The following is a 16,313-nucleotide window of genomic DNA, read 5'->3' as shown; positions in this document are numbered from 1 at the left end:
ATGCACTATTGATCACAGGACTCAGCTGGAGAAGTGGGTGGGCAGGTAACTAACGTCTGACTCCCTCCCCTCTCTGGGGCTAGAGCTATCTAGGGCATCCGCCAACTCTCCAGAATTGCATGATAGGAAGCTGAAGAGAATTTAACCTATTTCCCAACGTGGATGGCACAACAGACCACAAGATCCTCTGCCCTACCATCAAAGTAACCTATCCCACATCTCCTCTTCAAATTGAAAAAAAGGAAATTGTGACTAAGTCCCTGTCGAGAATCTCTTAAAGGGATGTGGACGAGCCACCTTACCCACGCCACTCAACAGTGTATTGGATTAAATTTGGGTCGGGGGAGAAAGGAAAAAAAAAATAAGACAGTGATTGTAGAGCTTAACAATGGCAACAGAGACAGAAAAATAAGTCCAGGTAACAAAATACTATGCTACTGGCCAAGCACGGGGGCCCATTCATCCCTTAGTGCTCATCTTTTCACCTGTTATTTTGTACAAAAATAGAGGACCTTATTTTAATACTCTCAATCGATGACTTTCGGGACCATCATTATCTTCATATTGAAAAAGTACAATCCCCTAGAAAAAGAAATCATTGCAAGCAGCTATAGCAGAGGACACCTCTGTTTGTAGTACTGGAATCTCTTTAGTAGCAATCCCTTCTCTATTCTAGATTGTCACTCATACTATTTCATATTAAAATAACATGAGGAAATACCTCCGCAGTCCATATGCCTGATAGCTCTGATCCAAAGCTACTGTCTGCCTGCGTGTAATATAGACTCTATAATGTATTAAGTTCAACGTTTGTACCTTTTGGGCAATACTTTCATTTCAGTCAGTGCAGAACTTTGGCAATAAGGCATAAGAAATGACAGAGAAAAAAAAAAATGACAGAGAGAAGTGTTTATGTTAATCCTTACTAATTTCCAACCCTTTTACTTTCTTTTGTGATGTAAAAAAAAAAATAAACAACCCTATTTGGTAACTGGAAGGAATGGAGGAGCACAAACGTCAGTCCCCTTAATTACAATAAGGCCTCAAGGATTTGTCAAACCTAAGCCTAAGTCAGGTACTTGCGGTACGCGGGCCTCTCACTGTTGTGGCCTCTTCCATTGTGGAGCGCAGGCTCAGCGGCCATGGCTCACGGGTCTAGCCGCCCGGCGGCATGTGGGATCTTCCCGGACCGGGGCACGAACCCGCGTCCCCTGCATCGGCAGGCGGACTCTCAACCACTGCGCCACCAGGGAAGCCCCCAAGTCAGGTACTTTTAATTCCAAATATCTTCCCTTGGTTGTGGTGGAGAAACACTAGCACCTTGCACTTTGAGGCATCGTTGTAGAGGTTGTTTTATAATCCTAAATGTCTGCTAACTGCATTTTTCCTAGGAAGGCAGGCAGTTATCATGAGCTTTGCTAGTATTCCCACTATACAGATGAAATACTGAAATACAGTTAGGAAAGACACGAATTCAGAGAACATAGCTGAATACTTCACTTTATAGTGAAGAAGTAAACTTGGCCTTGATCAAGGGTGCCCAGATCATGACACTCAAGGAGGGACGTAAGCAAACCTTTAGACAAAATAATTGACATAAACATGGGACTTCTCCCCCCTCTTGAATAGTTGCCTCAACTTTCCACCTCCCTTTGCATAGAAAGATAAATATTATATGATCATTTTCATAACCAGCACATGAAGTTCTAAGTTGCCACTCCATTATTTTTTTTTGCATTTATAAAATATAAATTCATTTTCTGCCTTCCATTATTTCCCTTACCAGAGCTACAGAAAGCTTGGAAATCTGAGAAAACTTGCAACCTGGGAAGAAAAAATAAAGCATCACGTGGTAAATCTGACATCTTGGTTGGTACTTAGCTTTATTCAAAACTTAAAAGAATTGTTCTCAAATCCTATAAAATTAAAGATAGTTAAAATGTAAGTTAAATTGACTTTGCCATTAAGTTTGCCTAATACAGTTCAATATTGTATAAAAACATAGACCGGGTTATAATTAAAAATACCACACAGGGCTTCCCTGGTGGCGCAGTGGTTGAGAGTCCGCCTGCCGATGCAGGGGACACGGGTTCGTGCCCCGGTCCGGGAGGATCCCACATGCCGCGGAGCGGCTGGGCCCGTGAGCCATGGCCGCTGAGCCTGCGCGTCCGGAGCCTGTGCTCCGCAATGGGAGAGGCCACAACAGTGAGAGGCCCGCGTACCGCAAAAAAAAAAAAAAAAACCACACATAACCAGACTCCATGCCACCTGCTTTTATTAGGAGGAAAGAAAAAAGCTTAGAAAAATCTATTGCTGGAAAAAGTAACAGGATGAAACCCTCCTAAAGTCACTTTATCAAGCCATCCTTGTTCCCACTTTCAATTTAAATGTTATCTGCCATTTAAATCTGACACCTGTCTGCCAAGAAACAAAATTTACATTTCCAGATATTAGTGACACTGACAAAATCACCAAGGGAAACCTAATGCTTCTTCTAGTTTACTGTAGGATGTCGTGGATTTTGCCCAATCCCCAGTTCACTCACTGTTACCCCGCTCTTCTCCTGATGCTCAGCGTTCCAAAAGTGACCCTTCTTGACAGAGTCTATGAATACCTCTGTGCCTTCTGCAGACATTTTAAACATTTAGCCAATGTGAAGAAATGCTTACTTTTCAGGGGAGACTGCATTTCTCTCTCTCTCTGTCTTTCTTGAAGCTGCTTTACACTGGGTTAAAAGTCAGTAAATCATTTTAGTGTCAAAATACAAATATTCATTATAAGCTTCTTTGTCAACTAAAACCATATAAATTACGGTCATCATTCCCACTGTTTTTCTAAATCCCTATACCTACTCTTAAAAGAAAAAACAGGGGCTTTCCTGGTGGCGCAGTGGTTGAGAGTCCGCCTGCCGATGCAGGGGACGCGGGTTCGTGCCCCGGTCCGGGAAGATCCCACTTGCCGCCGAGCGGCTGGGCCCGTGAGCCATGGCCGCTGAGCCTGCGCGTCCGGAGCCTGTGCTCCGCAACGGGAGAGGCCACAGCAGTGAGAGGCCCGCGTACCGCAAAAAAAAAAAGAAAAAAAAAACCTAAATAGGCAGCATCCAGTGTAGCGCGGGTTAAAGCCACATATCCACGTCACCTCAAAGCTTGAAGAAAGGTACAGAAAAACTCCTTCACAGCACTGGACGTGAGGAGCAAGATTCCCTCCTTAGAGATTAATGGTGTTACTGAAATGAAAATTACTTCAAATGATAACAATAGTGACCTCAACACTAGCTATCATTTATTGAGAACAGCTAAAGTTTAGAAGGTGCTTACCAAGTGCCAGGTATGTGTTAAGCACTGTATACATATTATCTCATATTTAGCCTCTCAATAACACATAAGGTAGATATTATTATTATCCTTATTTTACAGATGAAGAAATTGATACTTAAAGTTAAATAACTTGCCCAAGATCATGTGTCTGCTAAGTGGCCAAAATGGGATTCAAAGCTGGATGGTCTGTCTCCAGAGTCTACCCCCGTACCTCCTATACTCTATAGCCTCTCTGATAACAGACACGCACACAGCACTTTCTGACCTGTAAAGTATTTTATACATTTATCGAGTATTTCACATTCACCCTGTCAATGCTCACAACACCTCTATCTGCCTGCCCAGAGGTAACTTAGCCTGTTTGAACACTTCTAGGGACACAGAAGCAACAATGGTGCACTGCAGAAACCCTGGAATCTGGAGTCTGACACATCTGGACTCGCATCCCTGCTCTTGGATTTATTGGCTGTGTGACCACGGGCAAATGACTTAACTTCTCTGAGCTTCATTTTCTTCACCTGCACAATGGGTTTCATAGTTCAGCCTTGCTTTCCCCCACAGTGTCACTAGTCCTAACATAATGTATATGAAGGTGCTCTGTTAACTGCAAAGCAGTGGAAATGAGATCCTTAACGTGAGGGCCACAAACAGGCTGTGGAAGGTTTGTATGTATATATATGCATTTTTTGTGTGTGGGAATACTGACCTTGGTTTTCATCAGATTGCCCCAAATAAGGTGAAAAACTGCTATGGTATATATTGACTCATTTTGTCTTCAGGTGACTAGAAAAGAAAAGAGTTCCCTTTATTGGAGACTATTCTGTATCCTTATAGTTTCTTTCTATGTCTATTGGACCTCATTTGATGAAGACACCATAGGAAACAGGCATGTTACCGCTTCCACATGCCAGCCTTCCCAAGATTTAATAGTTCTCTCTCCTCATCTCTGTTTCCAAGCCTTAACCTCTCAGTCACTAATTCATCTATTCAATATGCATTAAATGCCAAATTTAAGCACAAGCACTGTGCCAGATGCTAGGGACACAGCAGAGAACAGCACTCCCTACCTCATGAAACTTAAGAGTCTAGTAGAGAAGACAGATAAACTTTGGTCTTGAGAGTTCTAGGGATGACGTGTGGAGCACCACAGGAGCTCAGATGATTTCTGTATCTTTTTCATATAGAGAATGGTGGAGTCCTTCTCTAGCCTTGTCACTTTCCCCCCAATGCACTTAGTTTGTCTAGATGTTCCTTTTAAAATGAACCAGAAAAAGCACAGAGGTGTATTATGATCAGCATAGCAAGGAACATCTCCATCATTCCAGACTCTAAACTTTAATTAATATAGGCTAACATCAACTCACTATATTTCCTCAATTTTGAGTTTCATGATTTCTACATTTCAATGTATCTGAAAGTGAGAGATAAATGCAAACATTTAATGTGAAGTACTTTATCTGGTCCAACAGAGATCATTTGGGGTCAATGATGCAAGTTGTAAGCAAAGAAAAGCACCTTTAAATGGGGGAAATATGGCAACCACATCTTGCACTCATGACTCATAGATGATGAAGCATGAACTCTTTTTTTTTTTTTTTGAATATTCATTTATTTTTAATGACTTATTGGAACAAATACCTATAGATATCATTATATATATGATATATAAATTAATTATACAATATATCATGTATTAATTATTAAAACATACTCTGGTAAATATTATATATTCAATATGAAAAAAAGAATTACATAGCCCGAGGACACAACATAAACTGATTAGAACAAAATAGGTCCAAGATGGCGGACGAGTCTACTTCCACTAGACCTTGAGCCTCAGTATACACTCATTGTAACACACCAGCAAGCTAAGCGACACACCCACAGGTGCCACGACAGTTCCAAGGATGACCATAAAGGTCAAAAAGTGGGCGGTGGCTCAATTCCTAGAAATCCCCACCCCTTCCCCAAAATAGCTGGAATACTCCTCCCACTCATCAGCGTATGAAATTACTCACCCCTATAAAACTAACAACCCCATACCCTGGTGCTGCCCTCGCCTTCTTTTTTTTTTTTTTTTTTTTTTTTTAATAGGTATACCTGGATTTAATTCTCACTTCTACCGCTTGGTAGCTGGATAGCCTTAGGCAAGTTTCATACCTCCCTGAAATTTACTTAATTCAGTCTGTAAAATGGCATAATAACTTATTATAGCATCCTTTTAGGAATTTTAAATCAGTTCTTGAAATAAAAGTACACAATATATAGACAAGTATGGATTCCTCAATAGATGTTTGAGCTTTCATTTCTCCAGTATCCCACCCGCATCAAATAAAGAAAAATACTTTTTAAAATTCACGAATATTTCATTGTTGTAAAGTTAAAGCCATAAAAATAATCAAATGGCCTACTATCATACCGTTAGAAGAAAAAAAAAAAAAAAAGGTGTTCATGAGAGTTCCATATTAGAATACAAGTTTTCCTTAGGCACCTGTTTATGTATGCTATTCTGCTCTTTACAATAAATAATTAAATTTAAAAGACTTAATTCCTCACTTTTAAGACCTTATTAGTTTACAAATTACATATTGACCTATGCTAAATTTTATACCGACCCATGCTAATGAATTCAGTACAGAAAACAAAAAACACTGCACTCAAGCAAACTACATATATATATATATATATATATATATAACTTATATGAGAATTGCTACTCCAGCTTTCTTTTGGTTTCCATTTGCATGAAATACCTTTTTCCATCCCCTTACTTTCAGTCTGTATGTGTCTCTAGGTCTGAAGTGGGTCTCTTGTAGACAGCAAATATATGGGTCTTGTTTTTGTATCCATTCAGCCAATCTGTGTCTTTTGGTGGGAGCATTTAGTCCATTTACATTTAAGGTAATTATCGATATGTGTGTTCCCATTCCCATTTTCTTAATTGTTTGGGGTTTGTTATTGTAGGTCTTTTCCTTCTTTTGTGTTTCTTGCCTAGAGAAGTTCCTTTAGCAGTTGTTGTAGAGCTGGTTTGGTGGTGCTGAACTCTCTCAGCTTTTGCTTGTCTGTAAAGGTTTTAATTTCTCCATCAAATCTGAATGAGATCCTTGCTGGGTAGAGTAATCTTGGTTGCAGGTTTTTCTCCTTCAACACTTTCAATATGTCCTGCCACTCCCTTCTGGCTTGCAGAGTTTCTGCTGAAAGATCAGCTGTTAACCTTATGGGGATTCCCTTGTGTGTTATTTGTTGTTTTTCCCTTGCTGCTTTTAATATGCTTTCTTTGTATTTAATTTTTGACAGTTTGATTAATATGTGTCTTGGCGTATTTCTCCTTGGATTTATCCTGTATGGGACTCTCTGTGCTTCCTGGACTTGATTAACTATTTCCTTTCCCATATTAGGGAAGTTTTCAACTATAATCTCTTCAAATATTTTCTCAGTCCCTTTCTTTTTCTCTTCTTCTTCTGGAACCCCTATAATTCGAATGTTGGTGCATTTAATGTTGTCCCAGAGGTCTCTGAGACTGTCCTCAGTTCTTTTCATTCTTTTTTCTTTATTCTGCTCTGCAGTAGTTATTTCCACTATTTTATCTTCCAGGTCACTTATCCGTTCTTCTGCCTCAGTTATTCTGCTATTGATCCCATCTAGAGTACTTTTAATTTCATTTATTGTGTTGTTCATCGTTGCTTGTTTCATCTTTAGTTCTTCTAGGTCCTTGTTAACTGATTCTTGCATTTTGTCCATTCTATTGTCCATTCTATCTCCAAGATTTCGGATCAACCTTACTATCATTATTCTGAGTTCTTTTTCCGGTAGACTGCCTATTTCCTCTTCATTTGTTAGGTCTGGTGGGTTTTTATCTTGCTCCTTCATCTGCTGTGTGTTTTTCTGTCTTTTCATTTTGCTTATCTTACTGTGTTTGTGGTCTCCTTTTTTGCAGGCTGAAGGTTCGTAGTTCCTGTTGTTTTTTGTGTCTGTCCCCAGTGGCTAAGGTTGGTTCAGTGGGTTGTGTCGGCTTCCTGGTGGAGGGTACTAGTGCCTGTGTTCTGGTGGATGAGGCTGGATCTTGTCTTTGTGGTGGGCAGGTCCACGTCTGGTGGTGTGTTTTGGGGTGTCTGTAGACTTATTATGATTTTGGGCAGCCTCTCTGCTAATGGGTGGGGTTGTGTTCCTGTCTTGCTAGTTGTTTGGCATAGGATGTCCAGCACTGTAGCTTGCTGGTCGTTGAGTGAAGCTGGGTGCTGGCGTTGAGATGGAGATCTCTCGGAGATTTTTGCTGTTTGATATTATGTGCAGCTGGGAGGCCTCTTGTGGACCAGTGTCCTGAAGTTGGCTCTCCCACCTCAGAGGCACAGCACTGACTCCTGGCTGCAGCACCAAGAGCCTTTCATCCACAGGGCTCCTTAATTTGGGATGATTCGTTGACTATTCAGGTATTCCACAGATGCAGGGTATATCAAGTTGATTGTGGAGCTTTAATCCGCTGCTTCTGAGGCTGCTGGGAGAGATTTCCCTTTCTCTTCTTTGTTCTCACAGTTCCCAGGGGCTCAGCTTTGGATTTGGCCCCGCCTGTGCGTGTAGGTCGCCGGAGGGCGTCTGTTCTTTGCTCAGACAGGACGGGGTTAAAGGAGCCGCTGATTCGGAGGCTCTGGCTCACTCAGGCCGGGGGGTAGGGAGGGTCACGGAGTGTGGGGCGAGCCTGCAGCGGCAGAGGCCGGCGTGATGTTGCAGCCTGAGGCGCGCCGTGCGATCTCCCGGGCGAGTTGTCCCTGGATCCCGGGACCCTGGCAGTGGCGGGCTGCACAGGCTCCCCGGAAGGGCGTGTGGCTAGTGACCTGTGCTCGCACACAGGCCTCCTGGTGTGGCAGCAGCGGCCTTAGCGTCTCATGTCTGTCTCTGGGCTCCGCACTTTTAGCCACGGCTCGCGCCCGTCCCTGGAGCTCTCTCAAGCAGCGTTCTTAATCCCCTCTCCTCGTGCACCAGGAAACAAAGAGGGACGTAAAAGTCTCCTGCCTCTTCAGCAGGTCCAGACTTTTCCCCGGACTCTCTCCCGGCTAGCCGCGGTGCACTAACGCCCTGCAGGCTGTGTTCACGCCGCCAACCTCAGTCCTCTCCCGGCGCTCCGACAAAAGCCGGAGCCTCAGCTCCCAGTCCCGCCCGCCCCGGCGGGCGAGCAGAAAAGCCTCTCGGCTGGTGAGTTCCGGTCGGCCCGATCCTCTGCGCTGGAATCTGTCCGCTTTGCCCTCCGCACCCCTGTTGCTGTGCTCTCCTCCGCGGCTCCCAAGCTCCCCCACTCCGCCTCCCGAAGTCTCCACCCGCGAAGGGGCTTCCTAGTGTGTGGACACTTTTCCTCCTTCACAGCTCTCTCCCGCTGGTGCAGGACCCGTCCCTATCCTTTTGTCTCTGTTTAGTTTTTTCTTTTGCCCTAACCAGGTACGTGGGGGGTTCCTTGCCTTTTGGGAGGTCTGAGGTCTTCTGCCAGCGTTCAGTAGGTGCTCCGTAGGAGTTGTTCCACGCGTAGATGTATTTCTGGTGTATCTGTGGGGAGGAAGGTGATCTCCGCGTCTTACTCTTCCGCCATCTTCCCGGAAGTCTCAGCATGAACTCTTTAAAATGTTGAACAAGACCCCAAATGATCGGGCCTCTGCCCACGGCCCCAGTCTCAATTTTCACCACATATTGTCTTGAGCTCTGTGCGCCAAGCCTTCCAAATTGCTTTCAGGTGCCAAATGGGCAGGTAGTTTCACATATATAACAGCTATCTATTAGCTATCTTCCTCAACTAAACTGAGCATCTGCAGGGTGTGACCGAGCCTGATTCGGCTCCCCAGTCTCCAGCACTGAGCACAGTTCCCCCAGTATAAGTGTGGGAAAGTTTTAAGGAAGACATTAATTCACGGGCTTACTATGGACTAAAACCCCAACCCCTTTTCATACGGGTTGCTAAAGCCATCTCTTCCATCCTGTACTTGTGCAATTAGTTCCAAAATCTAGCTCAGATACTACCCTGTCTACAAAACCATTAATTATCCCTGACAGAAAGGACCTCCCTCTTCTCTGAATTCATTCCTGACACTTTCCATGAGCTTCCAACAATAGTTCATCAGCAGGCAGAAGCAGGTTCTACTAGAATCCTGTTTCTCAGCTATTCTGCGACAGGGCACACTGACAAACACTATATTTTAGACAGTCCACTTAAAGAGATTAAAAAATTCAAAAAAGGCCAAAGCACGTGGATGGTAACGGCCTCACAATCACTATTTCTCTGCGTTTGGGAATACACGCACAATTATTGCACACCCATGTGGTTCTTTGAGTGGAACTGTTTACTGCCTTGATAGCTTATGCTCTCTCAAATACTCTCTAAGCCAAATTCTTAAATTTCCCAGGCAGCACACTGTTGTTCCTTGGTGCTGGCATGAAATTATGGTCATGTAACTATAAAGGGCTTGTGGTACTCCGGGGTGCCAGGGTGCTCTGGTTCAGATTCAGTGTGACAGAGAGTACACTTAGCTCACCAAATTCACAGCTTGCTTGAAGAGGGAGAATACCACTGACTTGAAAGGGCTTAGAACATGTGCCTCCCAGGGCACATGCAAATAACCCAAGGTGTCTCATGACTGAGAGATCTTAACCCCCTGAGTTACATTCAGGCAACAGGGTGGTCATGTGGTAGAAAGCATTAAAGCACAAGTCAGGAGAGCTGGTCTAGACTTGCTGGCCCAGAATACCGGTAGTAGTCCTCTCATCTCTTAAATGACGTGATCTTGAATGGCCTTCCTGGTTTGGACACTCTAGGAGTCTATGGCAGAGATTCACGCCATTCATCTTCTAGATCCCCATAGCCTAGCTGGGGCCAAACGCATGTGTGATGAATAGAAAAGTGAGGTGATTTACTTTGTATTTGACCTTGTTTTGCTTTATGAGACATGTGTCTTTGGCATTAATAATGGATCGGCACCACCTTTTTTATGATAGTGTCAGGGATAGAAGACTCGTTCAAGGCCAGCTTAGGCTAGTTGGGAAGCATTCAGCAAGAGGCCTAAGTAGGTCAAGGAAATACCATTTTACATTGACAAATTCAGAAATCCATGGATTTGGGCAGGCTGTGTTATAGGAAATGATCTAAAAACAACAAAAAGTGATCTGTGACTTCAGTAACACTAAGTGGGAGTGCAGATGGCAGAAAGGAGAGTCTAGAACATTGAAGAACAAACTAAGCCCTTTTCTGGCCAAATATCAGTTTGACGGTATCAGGGCAGAGTTGTAATTTTATGATAGTTGGAGTGGGACTTGCAGTTTTACTCAAATAAGAAAAACATATTGGTTTTTAGAAATCAATGTGGAATGATCCAACTTATCTACCTGTCTCTGAAACATAGTCCTAGGGCTGCAATTCAAGAGGACTTCTGATTCAAGGCCAATGTAAATGGGCAGGGAGAATGGAACATGCAACCAAATGGCTAACTCACTGAACAAGGAGGGCGGAGACACGAGTTTCTTCCGGGTTTCTAGCACCCAGCCAACCCAGGCTGACAATGTTCCAGTAGCAATATGAAAATCAGAGACCCCTCCCCTGGATCAGGAGGATCTTCCAAGAGAAACACTTAGACTCCTGGAAGATGTGCCCTAGGCAAAAAGATATGCCCTGAGAAGCCTCATAAAATGAAACAGCAACACCTGTGACTTTACAGAAAACCAGTTGCAAATAGAGAATTTTCAAATTCCCGGAGTACTGAGTCAGAATGTGGCAGTGAGGGGAGGACCAAGCCCTTGTCCCCAGACTACCCTTCATCTCTCCCCATTCCTCTCCGAGCTCCACCACTTACATGAGGACCGTCATGTCCTCCCACGTGGAGACCCCAGCCTGCATGCTTAAGCTCCAGCTATTGTGACCCAGCAATTGTTATTTCTAGTTATATACACGAGAGGATTAAAAACACATGTCCACACAAAAATGTATACACGAATGTTCATAGCAACACTATTCACAATAACCAAAAAGTAGAAACAACCCACATGCCCATCAACTGATGGTTGGATAAACAAAATGTGGTCTGTCCATTCAATGAAATATCATTCAGCCATAGAAAGAAATGAAGTACTGATCTATGCTATAACGTCGATGAACCTTGAAAACACGCTAAGTCAAAGAGGCCAGTCACAAAAATGCATATTTTATGATCCCATTTATATAAAATATCCAGAATAGGTAAATCCATAGACACACAAACCAGATTAGTGGTTACCAGGGAGTGGGGAAAGGAGAGATTAAGAGGCGACTGCGTAATTTGTATGGGTTTCCAGTTGTAGTGATGAAATAGTTCTAGAGCTAGATAGTAATGCTGGTTGCACAACACTGTGAATGTACTAAATGCGTATCCTAGTCCATTCAGCTGCTAAAACAAAGTATCACAGACTAGGTAGCTTATAAACAACAGAAATTTATTTCTCACAGTTCTGGAGGCTGGAAGTCCAAGATCAAACAGCAGCATGGTCGTGTTCTCCTGAGGACCCTCTTCTTGGCTTATAGCCTGTGCTTTCTCACTGTGTCCTCACATGGTAAAAGGGGCAAGCGATTTCAGAACACTAATCTCATTCGTGAGAGCTCCACCGGCATGGTTTAAGCACCTCCCAAAGGCCTCACCATTTAAGACCATCATCTTTGGGGATCAGGATTTCAACCTATGAGTTTTGAGGGACCCATTTAGACCACAGCAAAACCACTGAATTTTCACTTTAAAATGGTTAAAATGGTAATTTTTATGTTATGTGTGTCTTACCACAATTATAAAACAATCGCAAACTCATTTATGCAAAAGGATTGATGACTAATAACCAACAGCTTACATGTTTAAAATTTTAACATACAGTGAAAGCAGCTTGTATTTGCTGAATTTCAACCATATATTAATTACGTCGTATGTCTATAAGCTCTCACTACTACCCTGTAAGGTAGGCATTTATTTATATCTCCATTTTAGAGATGAGAAAACTGTGAACTGAACTATTTTATCCAAGGTCACGCAACTGTAAGTGGAAGCACGTGGCATTCAAATCCAGATCTGACTCCTAAGTCTACACTCGTGATTATGCTAAAGAAAGAGGAAATGTGGTGGAATTTGGGGCACCTGCCAGCAGTTTGAGAAGGTTTGGAGAGCAGTGTGCCTCCAACATAAGGAAATCAACCACTTGGACATTCTACAACTGAAACAGTGGTCTCCAAACTTCTGTCATCATTATCCGTGATAAAATCGGAACATGCGCTCCTAATATGAGCATATTTCATTGTATGCATTAAAGTATATACTTGAACTTCTAGTAAATCACATATTAGCTATTATTAAAGATCCATTTATTTCTTGTTAGGATCAAAGTAAATACAAGTTTTAATATATCCTTTCTACTTCGCGGATGAATCATCTTACACACACACCCTTAGGGGTGAAAGGGGTCTACCCTGGAGACCACTGCTCTGGAGAAAACAAGCCCTGGCTCTAGCCACATATTAAGTGATTTGACTGAAGAATCATTATTGATGACTTACTTGACACAAGGCACCTTGCTAGCCTCCATGGATGGTGCATAGTAAACCGAACACTTTCTCTGTTGTCAAGTTACTCACGATCTAGAAAGGAATCAGTCACCCACTTGGATTACTCCCATCTAAGGCAGACTGGGCTAAGTATGATAACAGACACAGGTTAAATTCAAAAGCCCTTTAAAAATTGTCCACTAAATAGTTTGAAAGATAAGCTGTTATGTCAATTTCAGTACTAAGATGTAAAAAAAAAATGACAGATGGAGATAGATCAGATGTTGACTTATCCAAACATTGAAATATACTAATTTGGGGTACACAATGCATGGAATGCATCTATATGGGTGTGTGCATGTGTGTATAAAACATACATAATATATGTGCCAAGTCTGGGAAAACAGTCACAAGTGATAGAATGCACGCACAAGAGAACTTGATTTTAGAAAAGGGTTGTTAGCATTACGATTTTTATCCTCCAGAGCTTCTGATCATGACGTTAGGTAGTTCATTTGAAATGCGGCTTTTATCTTTCTTATGTCCTGGCTAACAAACTCTTTTTTAAAAAATATTATTGGGCAATCACTAATGTATTTTAAGTAAATTAAGCATATTATGTCCCATTTACCACTTCATCATGGAGATGATCTATAAGTCCTTGGAAATATAGTAAATTTAAAAGAAAAAAAACCACTTTCCAAATAAATACTTTCTCTGCTCTGGCTTAAAAATAAACTCCAATATGATTTAGGAAATGTTCTTATTTCTGCTAGGTATTGTGATTTCTGAAATAATGAAGTGTAGTACTTGAAAATCACATTTAATTTACTCTGAGGGAAGCAAGCTAATGCCATGCAAGGTTGCTGGGGAAACTGAAAAGCTTCTTTAGGTCAGTGTTGTAGCAGAGAAGTAAGCTGATATTTCACAATTTATTCATGGTCATAGCTCCAAACTCTTTCCTGATTTTTAACAACATATTCCTAAGTTTACATTAAATATTCACATACCCCTTTAATCTGTTCTTATTTTTCGTAGCTGATGGAGATTTGTAAAGCAAAAAAAAAAAAAAAATTGAGAATTTAAGCTGCTCTTTATCACAATCCCTGTACATTTTAAGTTATTTTCCTAAAGCCCAATTCAATAAAAAATTACATCCGGTTTCAGAACCAGACAAGCTCATTTTGGGCAATGGAAGCCTATTTATCATTAAACTTTTAGATGAAATAAAATAAGGGCCCTGGGCTTACAATGACTCTAATTATTCAGATAATTCACAAAAGCCCTGATTTATGCTAAATACTTAGCTTTAATTAGCCAGAGGCTACATAAAGGAAGAGGGGGTCTTAAGATGAGTGTTGGAAAAAGAACATATGTGGCAGGAGCTATTAGTTGCTTTCTGAACACCCATTTTCCTCCCCCTTTCTCCTATTCAAGCAGAACTACCTCTCACTATAGAAGCTGGATATGCCAGATACCCACCTTCTAATCCTCTCTTGCTGCTAAGAAGTGAGTATGTGACTATCACTTATATGGCCAGTGGAACCCAAGGGCAGTTGGCTAGGGAAGGTTTTCCTCCATAATTAAAAGTAAGAAGAAACGTCCCTTATTCCTCTTCGCTGGACATTTTTTTCCTGCATATGATATCTGGAGCTGCTGCAGCCATCTTGCAACCAAGAGGGGAGACACCATCATGCTAGCGATGATGAGGATGACAGAGTAGAAAGATGAAAGAAACACAATAGTTCTGATGGCACGGTTGAGACACTGAATTAAGTAACCCTAGAACCAACCTACCTCTGGATGTGAGATATTAAAATGTCCTCATTGTTTCAGCCACCTTTAGTTAGATATTCTATTAATTGCAGTCAAAAGCATCCTGTTAAAAACATGGTTGATTTTTCCTGTATATTCTCCAAAGTCACCAAATTGACCTTTTTTTTTTTTTTTTCTATAAACTAGCACTGTAAATCAGAATGTCAGAGCTTGGAAAAACTTTTAAAATTTATGGATTTTAAAGTTGGCAGGAGAATCATCTGTGGGATTTGTTTTCCCAAACTACACTCATGCCACCTTCACACAGGTACATAACAGCTGCTGTAGTGAGACACTTCAGTGATGAGATCATACCATCACTCAAGTGTCTTAGGGAAGAGAGAGACAAAGCAAGAAAGAGACTGAGAGACAGATCTACACTCATGTCATCACTATACAGATGAGGAAACTAAAGGCCAAGTCGTTTTTCAAGGTCACCTAAAGCAACCCCTAAGAAGGGACAAAGTGCTAAGGGAGCTTTCGAGGAAAGAAAGAGCACATCACCCCAAAGGATGAACAAAACCAACTGACCTGGCAGGACTGGACCCAGGCCCATTATTGAATGCTGAGCTGGGAACATCTACACACAGGCAACAGAAAGCCCTGATGGGTCCTTTTGTCTGCTTATCAAGCTCAAAGTCCCGGCCTGACATCCAAGACCCTCTGCAGCCTGGCTCCTCTCCGAAAGTCTTGCTGAATTTCTCCTTTCTCGCCACCACTCCCTTGCTCTTTACTGTTCCATGAAAATGCCAGGTTCATCTGGCCAGCCTCCTCCTCAGCCTCGAATGCCCTCTATTTTTATCCACTGGCCTTCCAAATCCTATCCATCTTTCAAGGTGTCACATAAACATCATTGCATGTGTCATTTGATGGTGACAGCAACAAATTATTTCTGTAATCTCTGTCTCTATACATGTACACCAGGGTATTTTGCTTGAAACTTATAATTAAGCTAAATTTTATAATAAAAAAAATATAAGGACTATCAAGTAAAATTGAATCCAGTGAAGTTGTTATCAATCTATGTAATTATGCAGCATGAAACACTTTGTATCTCTCTGATTTTAAGGGCATCAAAAAAGGTTCAGAGCAAACTGTATTTTGTTTAGTTATACTGTATTTCAGTCAAAACCTAGAACAAAATTATAGGAGGAAGTAAAGTGAAAAAATGCAGGGCAGGACTTCTCTGGTGGCGCAGTGGTTAAGAATCCGCCTGCCAATACAGGGGACACGAGTTCGAGCCCTGGTCTGGGAAGATCCCACATGCCACGGAGCAACTAAGCCCATGCATTACAACTACTGAGCCTGCGCTCTAGAGCCCGGGAGCCACAACTACTGAAGCCCACGTGCCTAGAACCCATGCTCCACAACAAGAGAAGTCACCGCAATGAGAAGCCTGTGCACCGCAGCGAAGAGTAGCCCCCCCCTCGCCGCAACTAGAGAAAGCCCACGTGCAGCAACGAAGACCCAACACAGCCAAAATAAATAAATAAATAAATAAAATTTATTTTAAAAATGCAGGGCAGCAATTAAACTGTTGATTTATAACAACACGTAGTATCAGAGTTGAAAGCTTTCAGAGATCACTTAACCCACTGCCTCATCTTACACGTGGGGAAATAAAGGTCAAGGGGGGAAATGTGGTTAAC

This window comes from Orcinus orca, chromosome X (genome assembly GCF_937001465.1).
Source record: "Orcinus orca chromosome X, mOrcOrc1.1, whole genome shotgun sequence".
In the NCBI taxonomy this organism is placed as follows: domain Eukaryota; kingdom Metazoa; phylum Chordata; class Mammalia; order Artiodactyla; family Delphinidae; genus Orcinus; species Orcinus orca.
The sequence above is the reverse complement of the archived record's forward strand: the minus strand, read 5'-3'. Positions refer to the sequence as shown.